General features: G+C 47.1%; 3 non-coding genes across 3 annotated transcripts; 2 read left to right on the top strand and 1 right to left on the bottom strand.

Annotated features, from left to right (window-relative positions):
* Window positions 1–7,248: 7,248 nt before the first annotated feature.
* Window positions 7,249–7,330, bottom strand: TRNAS-GCU (transfer RNA serine (anticodon GCU)). The gene has a single exon. It is a non-coding gene; the product is annotated as a tRNA-Ser (tRNA).
* A 770-nt stretch (window positions 7,331–8,100) lies between these two features.
* TRNAS-GCU (transfer RNA serine (anticodon GCU)) lies at window positions 8,101–8,182 on the top strand. The gene has a single exon. It is a non-coding gene; the product is annotated as a tRNA-Ser (tRNA).
* Window positions 8,183–15,473: 7,291 nt separating this feature from the next.
* TRNAS-GCU (transfer RNA serine (anticodon GCU)) lies at window positions 15,474–15,555 on the top strand. Its single transcript has one exon. It is a non-coding gene; the product is annotated as a tRNA-Ser (tRNA).
* The last annotated feature ends 3,264 nt before the right edge of the window (window positions 15,556–18,819 follow it).

An 18,819-nucleotide genomic window follows, 5' to 3' on the forward strand; every position in this document is an offset into this window, starting at 1 on the left:
ATTCAGTATTTTACTAATATCTACCTGGTACTTCGCGAACATTCCTTGTGAATGCAACCCGCTCCAGTATCTCAAACCAAGATTTACATTAATGCAGAAGGGAACCAGTGAAGATGTTGGTACGTTTTAAGGGTAAGTACTACTAGATAACCATCCCGTCTCAAATCTAGTCATAATGAATTAACAGATCCGACCCTTTTGTGTTTGAGAGGGAAGAAAGGGAATTATAACGGTGGTGTGAATGTAAAAGCAAATAATACCACACAGGTCGGAAGAAAACAGCATCTAACCAAAAGAGGTCAGTTAGGAAAGGTGAGAACGAGGCTTTTATACAAATAAATGAAATCAAAGAAGCTATGTCAGACTAATCTAGGAGCCTAGTGGTCACCAAATCATGCTCATAAGTCGAGGGCTCCTATGGATTCACCCTATTTTATCGTCTATTACTACAGTGAAAGAATACCGTAAATGTATTTAATGCCCCTACCGACGGGAGAAACCGAGCTAACTGTGAGGGAAGCCATTAAGCTAATCCCCAGACCGCTCCAGAGTCAGAAATTTTCTTATGAACTCCAGCCATCGTCAACATTGAACATTATGCACAAGGTGTGAATTGTAAGTTAGCATCGTTTTGTTCTTGGAACTACTAACTGAAGAAGTGCTATTTTCTTTCCGTAAGTTTGTGAATATTATGTCACGGATTATATATTGTCATTTCCCTTTCGGACCAAATTTCGCATGACCTTGCAACCAGTATTGAAAGTCAAAATACTGAGCTGGAATTCCTTAGAATGAATTAACACTGACGATAATAATGAATGATTACTGTAATTAACATTCGTGGGAAACAAATAAGTGTTAAGCAATTTGTTAACGACTCACTTTTCCTTTAAAAGTTCACACATCCTGATAGTTATAGTGAGTATGCACTCTAAGTACAAATGGGTGACACTCCTCTAAGCAGTGCCAACATATTATTATAGCTGAGTGCTGTAGACCGCTTTTTAAAAAACACCGTGGCATGTACGAAGCTCAAGTTACTTTCTAGAGTTATCAAGGTTAATGTGCAATGATATCCGGCTTCTTCATGATAAGCATTGGTCAGCTCTAACTTGTCTCTATGGAAAACGGTATCTACTATTCTCTACAAGAAAATCATCATCATCATCATCATCTGTTTACCCTCCAGGTTCGGTTTTTCCCTCGGACTCAGCGAGGGATCCCACCTCTACCGCCTCAGGGGCAGTGTCCTGGAGCTTCAGACTCTTGGTCAGGGGATACAACTGGGGAGTATGACCAGTACCTCGCCCAGGCGGCCTCACCTGCTATGCTGAACAGGGGCCTTGTGGAGGGATGGGAAGATTGGAAGGGATAGGCAAGGAAGAGGGAAGGAAGCGGCCGTGGCCTTAAGTTAGGTACCATCCCGGCATTCGCCTGGAGAAGAAGTGGGAAACCACGGAAAACCACTTCGAGGATGGCTGAGGTGGGAATCGAACCCACCTCTACTCAGTTGACCTCCCGAGGCTGAGTGGACCCCGTTCCAGCCCTCGTACCACTTTTCAAATTTCGTGGCAGAGCCGGGAATCGAACCCGGACCTCCGCGGGTGGCAGCTAATCACGCTAACCACTACACCACAGAGGCGGACCTCTACAAGAAAATGCTCCCATTAATTATGAAATCAACCACAGGAGTCTACAGATTATCTTTTTATCTTTACCCCTTAGTGATCAAGATTCGATTTTCAATTTAAAGGTCTGGATCAAGGTACACACATCATCAAATAACAGAATGCCACAGTCCATGTAATAAACACGATTCATGTTTTATCATCCCTATATTAATTATAATCCAAGGTTTCTGTATGGGCTGCCTGCCTGAGGCGGTAAAGGCGTGCTCGGTTCGCCCAAATCCCCGTCAGGAAGTCGTAAAATTTAAGAAATGAGGTTTCCACTTCCGGAGGTGCATATGGCCCTGAGGTTCACTCAGCCTACACCAAAAATAAGTACCAGGTTAATTCCGGGGGACAAAGTCGGCCGGGCGTAGAGCTAACCACCCTACCCCGTCACGTGCCGAGGTTAACAATGGTGGAAGCCTTTACCTTCCACTCCTCCAAGGGCCTTCATGGCCTGTACGGAGGTGGTTTTGCTTTGCTTTAAGGTTTCTGTAGCCTCTCAACCTAGATATGATTGTCCATGGTTTCTTCCTTTTCAGCTATAATAGTTTAACGACAATGCCATGACAAATGGGAATAGACAATGGTCTGAAATTAGCATACACGTTTCCATTGTCAATGTACGTTGGACTACAGAGGATTTAAAATTACGTACCCCACCGGGTGAGTTGGCCGTGCGGTTAGGAGCGCGCTGTTGTGAGCTCGCATCCGGGGGATAACGGGGTTCGAACCCCACTGTCGGTAGCCCTGAAGATGGTCTTCCGTGGTTTCCCATTTTCACACCAGGCAAATGTTGGGGTTGTACCTTAATTAAGGCCACGGCCGCTTCTTTCCCATTCCTAGGCCTTCCCTGTCCCATCGTCACCATCTGTGTCGGTGTGACGTAAATCAAATAGAAAAAAAACCCGCATCAACCGTTATGTGAAATAGGCTACAGAAACCTTGGATTATAATTAATTTAGGGATTATAAAACATGAATCGTATTTATGACAGACTGTGGCATCCTGCCACTTTTTTGTAAAAGGATTATACCAGACCGAATTCTATTACCCTTCATTATTTAGACACAATTTTGTTAAATTATAAGTGATGTCAATTCACTGCAGAGGTAAACATGAAAGATGCGTAATATTAAGCGCTTCACATAGTTCTGGAATCATCAGCAGCACCAATCTCGATTGTCTGCATTTAAACTGACTATATTTTCTAAACCGTGGTTCGGGATCTCAGCCTGCAGATTACGGAAGAAAATCGCGTAACCAATTTAATTCCAAGTTTAGCGAGCTGCAATTCAATGTTTATGCAAGAAGTAACGTGAAACTGCTTAGCTAATTTTATCCTAGCACTTCGAGGAAGATGATTCCTTGCAGTTATCAAGGCTATTTTAAGCCTTTAATTTGAAAGTAATGAAAGGATTCGTGTTGTGCAGGCTCTGCATTTCAATGAGGAGGATTAAACACAACTGCATCATGATCTCATATTAAACTGGCCACATAGTAATTTTCTCTGGTCTTTATACTATTGAATTTCATTATCATTATTCTTGAACGCATATTCTTCAGTAAAGAACTGTGACATAACTCATTTGTTGAGCTTGTTGTATGTTGTTTTTCATACCAAAGAATTACATATCTTCACGAGAATTTTTACGATTTTGTTAAATGATCAAAACTCCCAAACTCTTTCATGCAGAGATTCTTTGCAAATGTCTTGATTCAAGCAATTGTCGATTTGTGACACTATGACATGATAAAATTAATTCTTTAATCGTGCCATAAATATTTAGAAGATTAACCCTCTACTGCATACTGTTGCCATTAGGCAACAAAGAAATTTTCACCTGTGTAAATCGATAAATATTGTAGACACAGGTAGTTTTACGGCACACCGTCAACTGTACAGTCAATTAAACACATGTCCCAGTGATGTTTAGTTTTTTTTACATAACATAAGACAAAACAGCCCTACAGCCAAAGGTACTCCTTCCACCCCTTCAACATGCACGCGAACCAACCACCGTTTATATTACGTGGGCCCTCCCCATCATATTACCACAGGCTTCAGGAGTACATCTGGCTCAACCTCAAAGGCATTACCGACCTACGGTCGTGCAAGTATACTTGCGCCTTGCAATACGTACCCATGGCCAGTAGGCAGTAATGTTCGGTCTTTGAATGTTAAAAGCTTAGCGTAAAATCGTGCACGTGCGTGAAAAGTTTTCATTCCCCACCCGAAGGGCGGGGCGGGCACCCTAGATCGTTACGCGATCTCTCGGGCCAAGAGAGGTGAAGATAACTGAGTGATGTTGTAAATGAAGAAGGTGGGTGATCGATGTGACAGATTGAATGAGGAGGGAATGACTGCAGTGACAGGAAGAAGGGTTTGCTTGGGAGTGAAATTTTAGAGCGGGGTTCCAGGATGCAAATGGAGGGTTAGGAGATGCAGCGACGTTGTGATAGGAATATGTTAAAGATCGTAGGACTTCAATCACCGAAGGTGTATAACGGCGATAACTAGGTGTAGGAAGGCATGGACTGACGAATTGCTGAGGTTGAAAAGAAGTCGCTGGCCGGGTGCGACGATGAGAATTGTTGTTGGGATGGCGAAGAGGTTGGGGTGGAGAGATGGAGGGTTCCACTTTGTGGCGATGACGATAGATGTAAACTCCGTTGTTAATTAGGTGCTGGGCATCGGCGGCTCTCGGGACGTGTAGACGAACCATATAGGTTGGGCCAGATGCGTTCTTATTTCGGAAGGCGCGACGGACTGGGACGCCTTCAGCTTGGAGGTGACGGAGAATGGCCAGTTCTGAGAGGGCAGGATCCACACCGCGGATCACACAGCTGGACATAGTGTGACGAGTTAATGAAGGCTGCATCAGCGATGGTGGTGCGGAGGCTGCTAGTTCATCGGCAGGTGGAGATAACGAAGGCGGTGCTGCGGTTGTAGACCCTGATGATTCAGCTGGTAGGTATTGATGCGGGGGTTGTTCAGAAATTGGGGAGAGATGGAGGGAAGAACTCATGAGTAGGGAAGGATGGCAGCTGGCAACAGTTGTAATTGGAACAGAGGAGGAAAAATTGGTGGTTGTCGTGGTGGTCGTAGTAATGGCAGTAGTGATGGTGGTGGTGGTGGCGGTGATGGGAGGAGGGGAGAACGGGAACAATAACGGTTGTTGGGTTTGCTGTGGTGTTTGTTGCGTCGTCGACATCCGGAAGAATTGGTTCCACTCGGTGGTGCTGGCTGTTGAGGTAGACTCCGTTGGCGAGGATGTGTTGAAGTGGCCTGGCCTGTAGATTTGAACAAAAACACGACGTGTGGGAACGTTGTCTTGCAGTATTCGGGAGACGCCGACAGCTGCGACGCCTTTCCGTTGGATTTGTTTAGGATGGCGTGGTCGTGGACAGCAGGGTCAACGTCAAGGATCCCACAGTTATCCATGATGTTGGGGAAGCCAAATTCCCACTGGGTGTCTGGCCGATATGCTTTATTTGGTCGGCTGGCTGCGATGTTAGAGTTGCGGCGTCACCCGGCGAATCAAAAATAATTTGGGATGAGGTAAGAAGTGTACAGTCCAGTGTACAGACGGTGAAAAATCATTGTGTGGCTCGTATCCTGGGATGTGTGTTTTCCTCTAAAATCGTGCTGCTGCCGCTGTTGGAAAGCTTTCATTCCCCGCCCGAAGGGCAGGGCGGGCCCCCTAGTTCGTGTCGCGATCTCTGGGGCCGGGAGATGTGAAGAGAAAAGTGAGATGTTTCAAATGAAGAAAAGGGAAAAACGGTGTGAAAATTTGGATGAATGGCTACGGGGCTGACGTCATGAGGGTGTGCGGGAGGAGTGAAATATTTAGAGGCTGGTACCAGGCTGTAAATGGAAAATGGAGAGGTGCCGGGTCGCGGTGATATTATAGAGGGAGGAAGTTAGGAATAGCAAGATGTCGAGTGTTGTATCTGATGGGGGGAAGAAACTGATTGGTGGGAGGGGAGGGTAGACGGGTGGAGGGGGTCGATAAGGTGGGAATGGCCGAGTGTGACGATGGTTATTGTTGGAGTTAATGAGAACAGGTTTGGGTGGTGAAAGAGATGGCTCGACTTTGTTGCGATGGCCAAAGATGTAGACTCCATTGACGATGAGATGGTGAACGTCGGCGGCAGTAGGGAGGTGGATGCGGACCATGTGTGTCAGACCGGAGGTGTTCTTGATCCTGAAGACTCGACGGACGGGTACGCCTTCTGCTCGAAGTTGTTGGAGGCTGGCTTGTTCTGAGTGAGCAGGATCCACTCCACGGATCACACAGCTATACATGGTGTGGCGGGACTGTGATGACTGCGATGAGGGTGGTGCTTCTTCGGCAGCGTTGAAAGACGAAGAGGACGACGGTGCTGCAGATGCTGCGGGAGGCATGTAGGAGGCATGACGTTCTTCAGGTGTTGAAAGAAGAGGGAGGGAAGAAATCACTATAGACGCAGGATGACTGATTGTAACCATAGTGATAGGAATAGGGGAGGGGTTGAAGGTTGATATTGTAGTTGAGATGGTGGTGGTAGTGGTAGTTATCGGCGATGTAGAAACGGCGTGTGATGTTGGCCGGCTTGACGGCGTAGATTCCACTTGGTGCGAAGGCAGCTGGTAGGAAGTCTCCTGTGCTGGCGCGACCGTTGTAGGCGGAGTAAAATCAGTGGCTGTGAGCTGATCCATGAGTGACGCAGGAGTAACTTCCACACTATTTAAGATGTGATGAATATCGACGCCGTTGTTCAGGAGGCGGCAGACGTCGTCCTCTGTGTGGAAATATAGAAGGACATCCGGTGACAGTCCGGAACTGTTTAGTAGCCTTGTGGCCCAATGAACTGGAACACCTGCCTTGCCGATTTGTTTTACGATGGCGTCAAATGAGAGAGCGAGGTTGACGTTAAGCAGTAGGCAGGTAAGCATGGCGGGGAGGCCGACCAAAAAACTAGGTGTCAGCCAAAATGCTCTTTAGAGTCGGAGAGGTAGCTGAGGTAAAGATGGTGAGCCACCCCGCCGAGAAAAAATTAAGGAGTAAGGAGTATTTTGCATGTTCCACTCGGAGATGTCGCTCCTAGCGAGAAAAGTAAAATCGTGGAAAATCGTACGTACATTCCAATATGGCAATCCTCATCACTTATGAGTGTTAAGCTATTAGGTACAGTTACGAATTGTTGGTATATCTAAACCACTGAGAGTATGTTGAACATTAAAGCTTGAAATTTTCTTCACCAAACGGAAACGAAAAATAATTCATGCAGTAGAGGGTTAAAGAAAGAACAGCCACCTTGTGTGTGAAGAGTGCGGGCACTGACTTGCCAGTCAAATCTGACTGGAGATCGTTCGTTGATCAAACACTGATTGCTCTTTGTGCGATACAAATACATATATTTCCCCATTTGTTTCTCCTCTTTGGTTGATAGTACTGCATAAAAGAAGTATGAAGCGGGACTCTTCTTTCCTCCCTGTCCGTACTTCCTCAGGGAAGCCAGTGCTCTGGAAGACTCCTGCGTGCAGGAAAAGCCATATTTTCACCATATAATTCTTAACATTAAAATGAGTTTTCGACGAGGATGGGATTCGAACCCACGAGTGCAGGGCACACCGGATTAGCAGTCAAACGACTTAACCACTCGGCCACCTCGTCTCCGTGTTCTCCGTCTTAAGTACACAGAGCAGAACGAAAGGAAGATGCTAGTTCAGAGGACCGCTGAAGTACGAAGTTAGCTCAAATCGTGTCAACACTCTTAAAGACCCCGTTTCACAGTTTGAGTTTAAGCCGAAGCTTTAGTAAGCCACGCACGCCTCTTAAGCAATGCTTACCCAGTCGTATCCACGACCTAGCGTCTGAAGCTCCAGGACACTGCCCTTGGGGCGGTAGATGTGCGTTCCCGCGCCAAGTCCGAGGGAAGAACCGACCCTTTAGTGTAAACATATGAATAAGAAGAGGATACTGTTAAAACATCAGATTTAAAGAAAGAACAGCAACCTTGAATGTGAAGAGTGCGAGCACTGACTTACCAGTCAAATCTGACTGGAGATCGTTCGTTGATCAAACACTGATTGCTCTTTGTGCGATACAAATACATATATTTCCCCATTTGTTTCTCCTCTTTGGTTGGTAGTACTGCATAAAAGAAGTATGAAGCGGGACTCTTCTTTCCTCCCTGTCCGGACTTCCTCGGGAAGCCAGTGTTCTGGAAGACTCCAGCGTGCAGAAAAAGCCTTATTTTCACCATATAACTCTTAACATAAAATGATTCTTTGACGAGTGTTGGATTCGAATAAGAAGAGGATACTGTAAAAAATCAGTTTAAGTGTGTTGACACGATCTGAGCTAACTTCGTACTTCAGCGCTCCTCTGAACTAGCATCATCCTTTCGTTCTGCTCTGTGTACATAACCCGGGGAACACCGAGACGAGGTGGCCGAGTGGTTAAGGCGTTGGACTGCTAATCCAATGTGCTCTGCACGCGTGGGTTCGAATCCCATCCTCGTCGAAAACTCATATTAATGTTAAGAATTATGTGGTGGAAATAAGGCTTTTCCTGCACGCAGGAGTCTTCCAGAGCACTGGTTCCCGAGGAAGTCCGGACAGGTAAGAAAGAAGAGTTCCGCTTCAGCCTTACTTTACGCAGTACTACCAACCAAAGAGGTTGAAACAAATAGGGAAATATATGTATTTGTGTCGCTAAAAGAGCAATCAGTGTTTGATCAACGATCGATCTCCAGTCAGATTTGACTGGTAAGTCAGTGCTCGCACTCTTCACATTCAAGGTTGCTGTTCTTTCTTTAACCCTCTACTGCATGAATTATTTTTCGTTTCCGTTTGGTGAAGAAAATTTCAAGCTTTAATGTTCAACATACGCTCAGTGGTTTACATATACCAGCAATTCGTAACTGGACCTAATAGCTTAACACACATATGTGATGTGGATTGCCATATTGAAATATACATACGATTTTCCACGATTTTAGAGTAAAACACACATCTCAGGATACGAGCCACATAATGTTTTTTCACCGTCTGTACACTGGACTGTATACTTCTTACCTCATCCCATATTATTTTAGATTCGGCCGGGTGACGCCGCAACTCTATCATCGCACCCAGCCGACCCAATAAAGCATACCGGCCAGACACCCAGTTGGAATTCGGCCTCCCCAACATCATGGATAACTGTGTGATCCTTGACGTTGACCCTGCTGTCCACGACCAAGCCATCCTAACACAAATCCAACGGAAAGGCGTTGCCGCTGACAGAGTCTCCCGAATACTGCAAGACAACGTTCCCACACGTCGTGTTTTTGTTCAAATCTACAGGCCAGGCCACATTCAACACATCCTCGCCAACGGAGTCTACCTCAACGGCCAGCACCACCGAGTGGAACCAATTCTTCCGGATGTCGACGACGCAACAAACACACCACAGCAATCCCAACAACCGTTATTGTTCCCGTTCTCCCCTCCTCCCATCACCATCACCGCCACCACCACCATCACTACTGCCGTTACTACGACCACCACGACAACCACCCATTTTTCCTCCTCTGTTCCAATTACAACTGTTGCCAGCTGCCATACTTCCCTACTCATGAGTTCTTCCCTCCATCTCTCCTCAATTTCTGAACAACCCCCGCATCAATACCTACCAGCTGAATCATCAGGGTCTACAACCGCAGCACCGCCTTCGTTATCTCCACCTGCCGATGAACTAGCAGCCTCCGCACCACCATCGCTGATGCAGCCTTCATTAACTCGTCACACTATGTCCAGCTGTGTGATCCGCGCTGTGAATCCTGCCCTCTCAGAACTGGCCATTCTCCGTCACCTCCAAGCTGAAGGCGTCCCAGTCCGTCGCGCCTTCCGAATTAAGAACGCATCTGGCCCAACCTATATGGTTCGTCTACACGTCCCGAGAGCCGCCGATGCCCAGCACCTAATTAACAACGGAGTTTACATCTATCGTCATCGCCACAAAGTGGAACCCTCCATCTCTCCACCCCAACCTCTTCGCCATCCCAACAACAATTCTCATCGTCGCACCCGGCCAGCGACTTCTTTTCAACCTCAGCAATTCGTCAGTCCATGCCTTCCTACACCTAGTTATCGCCGTTATACACCTTCGGTGATTGAAGTCCTACGATCTTTAACATATTCCTATCACAACGTCGCTGCATCTCCTAACCCTCCATTTGCATCCTGGAACCCCGCTCTAAAATTTCACTCCCAAGCAAACCCTTCTTCCTGTCACTGCAGTCATTCCCTCCTCATTCAATCTGTCACATCGATCACCCACCTTCTTCATTTACAACATCACTCAGTTATCTTCACCTCTCTTGGCCCGAGAGATCGCGTAACGATCTAGGGTGCCCGCCCCGCCCTTCGGGTGGGGAATGAAAACTTTTCACGCACGTGCACGATTTTACGCTAAGCTTTTAACATTCAAAGACCGAACATTACTGCCTACTGGCCATGGGTACGTATTGCAAGGCGCAAGTATACTTGCACGACCGTAGGTCGGTAATGCCTTTGAGGTTGAGCCAGATGTACTCCTGAAGCCTGTGGTAATATGATGGGGAGGGCCCACGTAATATAAACGGTGGTTGGTTCGCGTGCATGTTGAAGGGGTGGAAGGAGTACCTTTGGCTGTAGGGCTGTTTTGTCTTATGTTATGTAAAAAAAAAAAAAGGCATCACTGGGATATGTGTTTAATTGACTGTACAGTTGAAGGTAAAACTACCTCTGTCTATAATATTTATCGATTTACACAGGTGAAACGTTCTTTGTTGCCTAATGGCAACAGTATCCAGTAGAGGGTTAATGCCCGGTTTCACAGTTTGAGTTTAAGCCGAAGCTTTAGTTGGCCACGCACGCCGCTTAAGCAAGGCTTACTCTTTGGCTTAACACTACGAGTTTCACAGTAGGGGGAACATGTGCAGCTTTACTAAGCTGAACATCTCCGAAGTTGGTAATGCTTGCGCATGCGCAATGATTCAATTCTCATCTTTGTTTACATCCGTAGCCTATGATTGATTGACTTGTAGGTTATACATCGTTTATCAGCCAAGATAATTTAGAAAATCGAACGGAAAATGTGATTCCAATAATAGTAACAAAAATAGAGTTTAAAAAAGGTCACTCGGCCGTCCTACTGACACGTATTACCACTACAGTCTAAAATGGCCATAACTTCTGAAACATTCATTCAAATAATATCCTGACAAGGTTATTGTAATCCTTATGAAATACTGGAGGCGGTCAAACAATTTTCGATGAGGAATTCGAGGATAATATCGAAATATGTATTTAATGTTAAGGTGTTATAATTTTTACCGCTGAGTATAGCATAAAATCGCTTCAAGGGGGCGATCCGGTTGGAAATAGGTATATACCATCGCGGACTTTTTTGTAGAGGTTTCCATGTTTTACAATTCGCACGCTTACACTTGGGGTCCATCGTTGATGGTTCACGCTGCGTAAGCCAAGAAAGCAAGTGACCGACCGACATTTTTTCTCTTTTACTTTATACGCAAACTGTATTATTTCACGAGCCTCGAAATATATTCAGAAATATAGGTTAATGTTAATGTTATTGGTTTTACGGCCCACTAACTATGAATTTGAACACCTTCACCACAGGAAAGAGACAGGATCGAACCTGCCAAGTTGGGATATAAGAAGGCCAGCGCTCTACCATCCGAACTGAATCCTTAGGTTAAACCTCAGTTTCATACAGCTTAAACCAGTCACAGATAAGCTCGGCTTACCACTTGCACTCCCCACTGTGAAACACGTCCAGAGTTTAAGCTCCCGCTTAAGCCCGATCCAAGGCTTAAGCGTATACTGTGAAACCGGACCTAAATCTGATTTTTTAACAGTATACACTTCTTATGCATATGTTTAACCTCCAGGGTCGGTTCTTCCCTCGGACTTGGCGCGGGATCCCACCTCTACCGCCTCAAGGGCAGTGTCCTGGAGCTTCAGACGCTAGGTCGTGGATACAACTGGGTAAGCCTTGCTTAAGCGGCGTGCGTGGCTTACTAAAGCTTCGGCTTAAACTCAAACTGTGAAACCGGGCCTTTAAGAGTGTTGACACGATTTGAGCTAACTTCGTACTTCAGCGCTCCTCTGAACTAGCATCTTCCTTTCGTTCTGCTCTGTGTACATAACACGAAGAACACGGAGACGTGTTGGCCGAGTGGTTAAGGCGTTGGAGTGCTAATCCAATGTGCTCTGCACGCGTGGGTTCGAATCCAATCCTCGTAAAAACTCATTTCAATGTTAAGAGTTATATGGTGAAAATAAGGCTTTTGCTGCACGCAGGAGTCTTCCAGGGCACTGGCTTCCCGAGGAAGTCCGGACAGGGAAGAAAGAAGAGTGCCGCTTTAGCCTTATTTTACGCAATAGTACGAACCAAAGAGGTTGAAACAAATGGGGAAATGTATGTATCTGTGTCGCACCAAGAGCAATCAGGTATTTGATCAACGATCGATCTCCAGTCAGATTTGACTGGCAAGTCAGTGCCCGCACTCTTCACATTCAAGGTTGCTGTTCTTTCTTTAACCCTCTACTGCATGAATTATTTTTCGTTTCCGTTTGGTGAAGAAAATTTCAAGCTTTAATGTTCAACATACGCTCAGTGGTTTAGATATACCAACAATTCGTAACTGGACTAATAGCTTAACACTCATAAGTGATGAGGATTGCCATATTGGAATATACATACGATTTTCCACGATTTTACTTTTCTCGCTAGGAGCGACATCTCCGAGTGGAACATGCAAAATACTCCTTACTCCTTAATTTTTTCTCGGCGGGGTGGCTCACCATCTTTACCTCAGCTACCTCTCCGACTCTAAAGAGCATTTTGGCTGACACCTAGTTTTTTGGTCGGCCTCCCCGCCATGCTTACCTGCCTACTGCTTAACGTCAACCTCGCTCTCTCATTTGACGCCATCGTAAAACAAATCGGCAAGGCAGGTGTTCCAGTTCATTGGGCCACAAGGCTACTAAACAGTTCCGGACTGTCACCAGATGTCCTTCTACATTTCCACACAGAGGACGACGTTTGCCGCCTCCTGAACAACGGCGTCTATATTCATCACATCTTCCATAGTGTGGAAGTTACTCCTGCGTCACTCATGGATCAGCTCACAGCCACTGATTTTACACCGCCTACAACGGTCGCGCCACCACAGGAGACTTCCTACCAGCTGCCTTCGCACCGAGTGGAATCTACGCCGTCAAGCCAGCCAACATCACACGCCGTTTCTACATCGCCGATAACTACCACTACCACCACCATCTCAACTACAACATCAACCTTCAACCCCTCCCCAATTCCCATCACTAACTTCCTCCCTCTATAATATCACGGCGACCCTGCACCTCTCCAGTTTCCATTAACAGCCTGGTACCAGCCTCTAAATATTTCACTCCTCCCGCACACCATCATGACCTCAGCCCCGTAGCAATTCATCCAAATTTTCACACCGTTTTTCCCTTTCCTTCATTTGAAACATCTCATTGTTCTCTTCACATCTCCCGGCCCGAGAGATCGCGACACGATCTAGGTGGCCCACTCTGAAAGCTTTCAAGCAGCGGCAGCAGCACGATTTTAGAACAAAACACACATCTCAGGATACGAGCCACACAATGTTTTTTCACCGTCTGTACACTGGACTGTATATTTCTTACCTCATCCCAAATTATTTCTGATTCGCCGGGTGACGCCGCAACTCTAACATCGCACCCAGCCTACACAATAAAGCATATCGGGCAGACACCCAGTTCGAGTTCGGCCTCCCCAACATCATGGATAACTGTGGGATCCTTGACGTTGACCCTGCTGTCCACGACCACGCCATCCTAAACAAATCCAACGGAAAGGCGTCGCAGCTGTCGGCGTCTCCCGAATACTGCAAGACAACGTTCCCACACGTCGTGTTTTTGTTCAACTCTACAGGCCAGGCCACTTCAACACATCCTCGCCAACGGAGTCTACCTCAACGGCCAGCACCACCGCGTGGAACCAATTCTTCCGGATGTCGACGACGCAACAACCACGCCACAGCAATCCCAACAACCGTTATTGTTCCCGTTCTCCCCTCCTCCCATCACCGCCACCACCACCATCACTACTGCCATTACTACGACCACCACGACAACCACCCATTTTTCTTCCTCTGTTCCAATTACAACTGTTGCCACCTGCCATCCTTCCTACTCATGAGTTCTTTCCTCCATCTCTCCCCTATTTCTGAACAACCCCCGCATCAATGCCTACTAGCTGAATCATCAGGGTCTACAACCGCAGCACCGCCTTCGTTATCTCCACCTGCCGATGAACTAGCAGCCTCCTCACCACCATCGCTGATGCAGCCTCCATTAACTTGTCACACCATGTCCAGCTGTGTGATCCGCGCTGTGAATCCTGCCCTCTCAGAACTGGCCATTCTCCGTCACCTCCAAGCTGAAGGCGTCCCAGTCCGTCGCGCCTTCCGAATTAAGAACGCATCTGGCCCAACCTATATGGTTCTTCTACACGTCCTGAGCGCCGCCGATGCCCAGCACCTAAATAACAACGGAGTTTACATCTATCGTCATCGCCATAACTTGGAACCTTCCATCTCTCCACCCCAACCTCTTCGCCATCCCAACAACAATTCTCAAAATCGCACCCGGCCAGCCACTTCTTTCAACCTCACCAATTCGTCAGTCCACGCCTTCCTCCACCTAGTTACCTCCGCTATCCACCTTCGATGATTGAAATCCTACGATCCTTAACATCTTCCATCCTCAATATCACAACGTCGCTGCATCTCCTAACCCTCCATTTGCATCCTGGAACCCCGCTCTAAAATTTCACTCCCAAGCAAACCCTTCTTCCTGTCACTGCAGTCATTCCCTCCTCATTCAATCTGTCACATCGATCACCCACCTTCTTCATTTACCACATCACTCAGTTATCTTCACCTCTCTTGGCCCGAGAGATCCCGTAACGATCTAGGGGGCCCGTCCCGCCCTTCGTGTGGGGAATGAAAACTTTTCACGCACGCGCACGATTTTACGCTAAGCTTTTAACATTCAAAGACCGAACATTACTGCCTACTGGCCATGGATACGTATTGCAAGGCGCAAGCATACTTGCACGACCGTAGGTCGGTAATGTCTTTGAGGTTGAGCCAGAGGTACTCCTGAAGCCTGTGGTAATATGATGGGGAGGGTCCACGTAAAATAAACGGTGGTTGGTTCGCGTGGATGTTGACGGGGTTACGTTTGGCTGTAAAGCCCTTTTGTCTTATGTTATGTAAAAAAAAAACAGGGCATCACTGGAATATGTGTTTAATTGACTGTACAGTTGAAGGTGTGCCGTAAAACTACCTCTGTCTACAATATTTATCGATTTACACAGGTGAAAAGTTATTTGTTGCCTAATGGCAACAGTATGCCGTAGAGGGATAAATCTGATTTTTTAACAGTATCGTCTTCTAATTCATATGTTTACCCTGCAGGGTCGGTTCTTCCCTCGGACTTGGCGCGGGTTCCCACCTCTACCGCCTCAAGGGCAGTGTCCTGGAGCTTCAGACGCTAGGTCGTGGATACAACTGGGTAAGCCTTGCTTAAGCGGCGTGCGTGGCTTACTAAAGCTTCGGCTTAAACTCAAACTGTGAAACCGGCCCTTTAAGAGTGTTGACATGATTTGAGCTAACTTCGTACTTCAGCGCTCCTCTGAACTAACATCTTCCTTTCGTTCTGCTCTGTGTACATAACACGGAGACCACCGAGACGAGGTGGCCGAGTGGATAAGGCGTTGGACTGCTAATCCAATGTGCTCTGCACGCGTGGGTTCGAATCCCATCCTCGTCGAAAACTGATTTTTATGTTAAGAATTATATGGTGAAAATAAAGCTATTTCTGCACGTTGGAGTCTTCCAGAGCACTGGCTTCCCGAAGAAGTCCGCACAGGCAAGAAAGAAGAGTCCCGCTTCAGACTTCTTTTACGCAGTACTACCAACCAAAGAGGTTGAAACAAATGGGGAAATGTATGTATTTGTGTCGCACAAAGAGCAATCAGTGTGTGATCAACGATCGATCTCCAGTCAGATTTGACTGGCAAGTCAGTGCCCGCACTCTTCACATTCAAGGTCGCTGTTCTTTCTTTAACCCTCTACTGCATGAATTATTTTTCGTTTCCGTTTGGTGAAGAAAATTTCAAGCTTTAATGTTCAACATACACTCAGTGGTTTAGATATACCAGCAATTCGTAACTGGACCTAATAGCTTAGCACTCTTATGTGATGTGGATTGCCATATTAGAATATATAAACGGTTTTCCACGATTTTACCACATCAACGAGCCATTCGACTGGTAACCTCCGGACTGTACACATCTCCGAGCTTTCTCCGTCGATCTGCCGTGCCCTCGCCTACGGTAACCGGTGTCAGCCCATCATTCGTGGTCTCCATCGTCGTCTACGGCGCCTGCCTTGACCTCCAAGTCGTTCCCGGCCAGCCACTGCCGTCTTCAACCTGAATTACCAGCCCGGGACTCATAACTGCTGAGGAGGTATTCCAACTGGTAGTTGGGCGGGTAGCCTACCCCCCACTGTTCAGCGGGCTGCATTCCCTGCTGCTGCAATACTTCACCGAGATCCGACTTCTGTGACCTGCCGAGTCACTTCTACCTGTGCTGCGGGTTGCATAACCCTCTGCCGCCTAGAGCCCCCTGGGCCCGCACCTCATCGACTCATCGCTCGTTCACGAGCACTGTTGGCCCCATCCGACCACTGCTATTAGCCAGGAGAGAATTTCCAAAAGAGCAAATTCCAAAAGAGCATAAATTTGTCGGCTCCTTGGCGCCTTAGTGGTCTGGGTGACATTGTTGCTCGTGAACGCCTGCCCCCCCCCCCGTAGCTGGACTGGTAGATAGGGAGCTTACTTAGCGTCCTGCTACGGGCATAGGTTCCCCTTAAATTATTTTTTCTCTGCTGCTTATCGGCCATCGTATCTCCGTTACCTGTTGTCCAGAGCTCGTGACTTGTCTGTGGCCCCATCCACGTATAAAAAACTGTCCCTGTCACGACTACTCTGGCAACAGGCATACGGCTTTCACTGTCCACCTCTGGTGTTTGACATTCCCCCTTCTCCCAGCTCACCATTTTTACAGATCCACTTTAACTGCATTGATGTCTTCTCTCACATCCTACTGACTGCCTCCCCAGGCCTAGTGACCCCTCCCCTGCCTCGGCAGGGGACCCAACTGCAACCTTCTTATTTCTTCAGATGTCTTTATTATGACTAAGGTAGGGAAACACCCCTCCAAAATGAACCGTTCCTCCACCATTCGCCATATTAGGCCTGTGAAAGCCAATTCTGTGAAGGGGAAGAATCAACCCTGGCACGAAGAGTATATCCCCCCTACTAAGCTAGGTACAGTTATACAAGCAAGGCATCGCCTTGATGATGACGATCCCGTACTCTCCCCCAGAAACACGACTGCATCCTCGGTAGGCACTACACAGGGTAATTCCCCACCAAGGACAAGGTCCCCCTCACCATGCACCTCAACCGACTCTGGATCTTCAACTCCGCCACCATCGCCTCATGAACGTCAGTCGTCTCATCCTCACGACCAAGATGAAGTGCGCACTCTTTCTCTCAACCAAAGAGAATGCTACTCACCAGACAGGGAAACCAATGAAGATGGCTTACCCTCAGAGAAGCCCTCTACTGTACTCAATCAGCAAGAAGGACTTACTACTACTGTTCAAGATAGTAATGATTGCGGACTACCCTTCTCTTCGCCGACAGGAAGGTCACAAAAGAAACGGTTGAAACACCTCACCGTTGAGCCCCGACCTATCGTGACCTCAAATAAATATGACGTATTCAACAGTTCTGCTATGCCTCCTGCCACCTCGCCTGCTCATAAAGCATCCGCATCCAGAAATCTCACCCCCAATCTCGAATCATCCTCATCCGTCCCCCCTACTCAGATATCTCCCAACCCCAGCACTTCCAATCATTGTGGCAACGCCTCTGTTAATACAGGCACCAGTCAAGTTACCACGCAGAAGAAAGTCAAAATTCCTCCTGTTTACGTCAAGAACGTCAAGGACATTCATGCCTTCACTTCCATTCTCATTGAAAACCAAATCGACTATTCACTCAAGATTCTCCATGATGGTGTGAGGGTTCAAACCAAAACCCCTGAAGACTTCGAGACCCTGAAAATGGCCATTCTCTATCATAAGGGCGAGTTCCACACCCGCCCTCTCTATGATCGACGTTATAGGAAGGCAGTCATCCGTGGCCTTCACATCACCCAGGATCTTCAAGATATCCAGGAAGCTCTCACCGAACTTGGATTTAACATTGCATCCGTAGCGCAACTCACAGCGCTAAGAACCAAGAGAAAACTTCCCCTCTTCCTCGTTACCTACACAGGGGACACCACAGATGAGAATAATATCTACAAAGTAGATCATCTTCTTCGCACCGACATTAAGATTGAGCACTACAGGAGCCTTGTTGGTCCTGTGCAATGTTACCGTTGCCAAGGCTTTGGACATGTCTCTGGTGGATGCCACTGTCACTCCAGATGTGTTATCTGCGGTCAACTCCACGCCACTAAGGACTGTCCGAGAAGAGGGGACAGACAAACCAAACCCTGCTGTGCTAACTGTGGCCAGGAACATACGGCCAACTACCGAGGTTGCAGTACCTACCTGCGTCTCATTGAAGCTCAGAACTCTAGACTCCCCTCTATCAAGAAAAAGCCTGCTGGTCCTCCTCCCTCTCGTCTCAGACCAAACATCAGTTTCGCTAACGCCACTACTGGTACAGAACCTCCCCCACAACCTACCCCCAATACTCTGTCTCCTTCCGACTTTCCCGCTCTTCCACAGACCTCTACGGCCCCCTTACCATCAAGGGAAGCACCGTCATCCAACCCCTCTCTCTCTTCTTCTGAGTTCCTTGAACTCTTCAAATTACTCACCGATCCTGCACTAAAGGAAATTATCTCCCTAATCAAAGTCACCCTCCAAAAACTAATCTCCTCCCCCACTATTAATGATAAGAAACAAGTATTACTTGAAGCAGTCTTCCTCTGGTTCAATAATGCCTAAT

Source organism: Anabrus simplex, chromosome 1 (genome assembly GCF_040414725.1).
Source record: "Anabrus simplex isolate iqAnaSimp1 chromosome 1, ASM4041472v1, whole genome shotgun sequence".
Lineage (NCBI taxonomy): Eukaryota > Metazoa > Arthropoda > Insecta > Orthoptera > Tettigoniidae > Anabrus > Anabrus simplex.